The sequence below is a fragment of the Littorina saxatilis genome, linkage group LG11, assembly GCF_037325665.1.
Source record: "Littorina saxatilis isolate snail1 linkage group LG11, US_GU_Lsax_2.0, whole genome shotgun sequence".
In the NCBI taxonomy this organism is placed as follows: Eukaryota; Metazoa; Mollusca; class Gastropoda; order Littorinimorpha; family Littorinidae; genus Littorina; species Littorina saxatilis.
Window position 1 is genome coordinate 32696863 of NC_090255.1, and position 5000 is coordinate 32701862.

Consider the following 5000-nt stretch of genomic DNA (forward strand, 5'->3'; position numbering starts at 1 on the left):
TGGTACCTAACTCATCAGTCACTACTGACAAGAAACTAAAACAGCTCGACCTCCTTCCGTTAAACCAGCAGCCTAAACTGAATAAAGCATTGTTCATGTTTAGAGTTACAAACAAAAAAGTCCCTGAGTACATTCAGTCACTATTTCAAAGGGCAACCAACAGGTATGGTTCCAGTAAATTCATTCCACCTCGCCCTCGACTAGATGTGTACAAGTCTAGTCTTGCATTCTCCGGATCTTCAGTGTGGAATTCGCTTCCAACTGTACTTAAACATATTCCATCAGTCAAGGCCTTTAGAAAACAAACACACAGACATTTGTTCGAAGTCTGATTCAAAGTGAAACAGTTATTGTAACATTGTGGCAATTCGTAAATTGGTTTATTCCGTTATCTTAAACCAACCTAATTTAATCAATACATAAACGTTATCTTATAGCTTCACATGTATATTAGCATGCGTGTATGCAATTTATGCATGGAAAAAGATACGGGATACGATTCTCTTTTTATGATTGTTGTTTTTCTACACTTGACTTGCTATTTGTTTGCTTGCTGTTGTTGTTTTTATTCAGGACCTCATGTTCTTATTGAACGTAACTTTGCACTCATTATTATCATTATTATTAGTGTTATTATTATCATTATTATTATTTTATTGTTATTAATCGTATTACCATGAAATCATCATCATTGCCTTCATTGCTATTATCATTGTTACTTTTGCTATCTTTATACTTCATAGTTTTTATTTAGTTAATCTATAACTTTTGATTTGCTTTTGAATGTTACTTATTACCATATGTATGTTTCGTCAAATTCGTAGTGTCCATATACTCTTTTCATGTGTTGTTTTGTTCTCGTCTTTGTTTGCAAGGACAGATTGTAAGACTAGGCAATGCCTAAAATCTCCATCCTTCTGTAATAAAGTTTAATCAATCAATCAATTAATCTCTCTCTTTCTCTCTTTCTCTCTCTTTCCACACACGCACACTCTCTCTCTCTCTCTTGACCGATTTTTCAGGTCTTTCCGTCTGTCTGTCTCTCTCTCTGTGTCGCTTTCTCTGTCTCTTTATATCTGTCTCTCTACATCGGTCTCTCTGTCTCTCTCTCTGTCTCTCTCTCTCTCTCCACACACGCACACTCTCTCTCTTTTCCGATTTTTCAGGTCTTTCCGTCTGTCTGTCTCTCTCTCTGTCGCTTTCTCTGTCTCTTTATATCTGTCTCTCTACATCGGTCTCTCTCTCTCTCTCTCTCTCTCTCTCTCTCTCTGTCTCTCTCTCTCTCTGTATCTCTCTCTCTCTCTGTCTGTCTGTCTCTCTCTCTCTCTCTCTCTCGCTCTCTCTCCCTCTCTCTCTCTCTCGGTCTCTCTCTCTCTCTCTCTGTCTCTCTTTGTCTCTCTCTCTGTCTCTCGCTCTCTCTGTCTGTCTCTGTCTCTCTCTCTCTCTCACCTCCCCCTCCCCCTCCCCCAATCCCTCCACTTGGACACGTAGCAAAAACGACCACCATGACTGCTCCTACGCAGATGTATTATTTCTATCAATTGATTTCATTTAAAAAAAAAAAACACCACGGGATCCGGAAAGAGATTAGTTCATCAAGCAATGCCCACTATGCATAGAGAGCACCCAGGCTGTTGGTGTTTGGTATGTGTCCAAATGGGGGGATGGTCTTATCCCAAGCACGAGCCTTGGCAGATCTGAGAATGATGGCGAGTCGAGTTGCTTACAAGGGGAAGGACTTGGCCTTTAACTCGCCCAGTCAAACAAGGTCGGGAAAGGCGCGCGAGAGAAAGAGGGAGTGTGCAGTGTGTGATGTATATACACTGAGCCCAAAAAGTTAAGGATATTTTTTCAGTGGTATAGCCCAGATGTTAAACAGCAGTTTTTTTGGTCAGAAATATACGTGTATTTGAAGATCAGTCTTTCTTCTGCTCAAAAATGTGTTTCTGGAATCTGAGCAATATTTGGGTATGACGTCAGAGGTTCGTGACAACACCGACCCTCAAAAATGGCGTTTTTTGACGGCATGATTCACTTTCAACCGTCAAAACGGTAACTTAAACTGAATGATATTTTACATTGTTTACACCAACAAGTTTTTTGGTGTCCTACCTAACAAGTCATACACATTTTGTTCAAATCCGCCGCGCAGTCAGGCTCATCCAGCGTGTACAGAAGAGCGACCACAATCCTGAAAAACGGCAAAAAATCGAAGGTTTTTATGGTGTTTTTGCTGGGTAGACGCAGTTGATATGCAATAAATTTAAAACTACAATTTCACAGAACGATGACAAAGACCCTCGTCAGTATATGTTCCAGTACTTATAGCAAACAGAATCCGAGAATGGACGTTGTAACGGTTTTCCGTTAAAAATTTGTAAACGTTTGTAACGTCCAAGAAACAAATGTGACATGCACTCAACTTTGTATACTTTGCACAGAATGGTGCCATTACATGTGTGCCAAGTTTCAGAAACATTCTTTCACGGGCTCAAAAGTTATGATCGTTTGAAAAGAGGTGAAAAATACTGTCCCTGGTGTCTTTCGCGCAACTTTTTTAAAGGACTTTTTCTATAATTTTGTTTCTCGTTCTCCGATAGGATGCGTATAGCCTTCACGCATGATGTGAACAACTTGCTCAGTAGCAGTTGCAGAAAAGAACTGTTCACGTGTTTTGAACACAGCTGTGCTGTATAAGAAAGAAGTAAAGAAGACAAAGAATCAAAAAGACAGAAGAATGCAGACATGACGTCATATAATTTAAAAAAATGACGTCAGATGGAGACAACACTGGGTTTTTCTCATCGTCGTCTTGATAGCGGCGAGACACAATCTGGCATTTGCTGTGACGAATCAGACAGTTGGAATGCTACGAAATAGAGCTGTGGGGATGGACATCGCCAAGTGTTTAAGTCTGTAAGAGCATTGTCTCGAGGTCATAACGGCCTAGTATACAGAGAACCGTTATCTGTCCGTTATATCACAGAGAGAACGCCTTTTTGGTTGTCCCTTAATTCGTAAACCGTGAACATCAAGCTACGGGAACAGTCACACAAACTCAAAAAGTATAATTATTTGGAGGTCTTCGGATTATTTTTTTTATCATGCACACATGTATACAAACACACACGTAGTCACAGACAGACAGATGCATAAATTCACGCGCTTGCACACCAGAACACCGTGCCAAAGACAAATTTTAAAAACAACACACCTAACAGCAGATCTTATATAAAAGAAAAAGGTTTCAATCGCTGCGCTTTGTGCAATTAACCTTGATAGTGGAAAGTGTGTGTCCTGACCACTCAGCCACCTTGATATGAGTTTTGCAGACGTCATCGTCTAAAAATAGAATAGCGTAGTGGAGTAAGATTTTACTTTTAATTTCTTCAAAGTCGTGAGCATGAGGCTATGTCTTTTGAGCCCATGAAAGAATGTTTCTGAAACTTGGCACACATGTAATGACACCATTTTTTGCAAAGTGAACAAAGTAACGTGCATGTCACATTTGTTTCAAGGACGTTACGAACGTTTGCAAATGTTTAACGGAAAACCGTTACAACGTTCATTCTCGGGTTCTGTTTGCTCCAAGTACTAGCGCGAATCCAGATGAGGGTCTTTGTTATCATTCTGTGAAATTTGGCGAGGCTGCTATTTGTAGTTTTAAATTTATTGCATATCAACTGCAGCTACCCAACAAACAAACGACAAAAACCCTGGATTTGTTGCTGTTTTTCAGGATTGTGGTCGCTCTCTTTTACACGCTAGATCAGCCTGACTTAGCGACGGATTTGAACGAAATGTGTATGAACTGTTAGGTAAGACACCAAATAAACTTTTGGATGTAAAAAATGTAAAATATCATTCAGTTTAAGACACTGTTTCGACGGTTGAAAGTGAATCATGCCGTCAAAAAACGCCATTTTTGAGGGTAGGCGTGGTTACGGACCTGTGACGTCATACCAAAATATTACTCAGATTCCAGAAACACATTTTTGAGCAGAAGAAAGACTGATCTTCAAATACACGTATATTTCTGATCAAAAAACTGCTGTTTAACATCTGGGCTATTCCACTGAAAAATATCCTTAACTTTTTGGGCTCAGTGTATATGTGTGTACAGCCACGGTTTTGGCGTGTAAAGTGCGCGTTCGATGAAGAAAAAGTGGAAGCTGAAAGACTGACTAATAGTGTAAGTGTGTAAGTCACTGGTCACAGCTGAGCAAGACCGAGGGAGAAACAACGTTGAAGAAGGACTAATTATAACGTCATCGCTGGTAAGTATTTGTGTATGTCTTTTGTTGACTGTAGAGAAACGACAGTTTCTTTGGTTTCAGTGTAAACTTCTAAAAATGTTTCCACTTACATGAAGATTTATGTTTAACTAAGGCGTTATTATACACACATTCATGATTGGAAGAGCACCAGCACCAACTATACCTCCTTCTTCTCAATTCACGTCACACAATTTGAAAGATTCCCTACGTGCAGCTGTGGACTAGAAGACCAGACCACTGAACACATCCTCCGGCGATGCACCATCCTTGAGAGTCTGAGAAAAACCGTGTGGCCAACTGCAGTCTCCCCCCAATGCAAGCTGTACGGAGGAAAGGAAGACCTGGAGAAGACGACATCATTCGTCTCGCTGTCCGGGCTGACAATATAACAAGTGTGATCGACAAGAAGAAGAAGAAGAAAGATTCCACACAAAATAAGACTGCCCTTCCTCCCATCGATCTTTTTCACTTTAGCCTTCTCTTATCTGTATATATATATATAGGACATTACTGTTGCTGGATGACTCGTGAAACCAAGCTGTATATATAACGTAAAAATGGCCCAGAATGGAGCACTCAGGCACACCAAACTTCTCTGGATGGCTCGTGATAAAACGTACAATATGGCACAAAACGCAGCCCTGAGGCAAACCAAACTTCAGCGGAAAGGACCGAGAGGTACCGTCAAAAATGCGGACACGCTGACTACCGCGGTAGGTACGA

At 40.5% G+C, this 5000-nt stretch overlaps 1 protein-coding gene across 1 annotated transcript in view; it reads left to right on the top strand.

The window, feature by feature from the left end:
- The first annotated feature begins 4210 nt into the window (after positions 1-4210).
- LOC138980268 (carbohydrate sulfotransferase 1-like) overlaps positions 4211-5000 on the top strand; it is a 20518-nt gene continuing 19728 nt past the window's right edge. The window contains exon 1 of the mRNA XM_070353119.1: positions 4211-4277. The gene's annotated coding sequence lies outside the window, so the exon portion shown is untranslated. The remainder of the gene's footprint in view (positions 4278-5000) is intronic.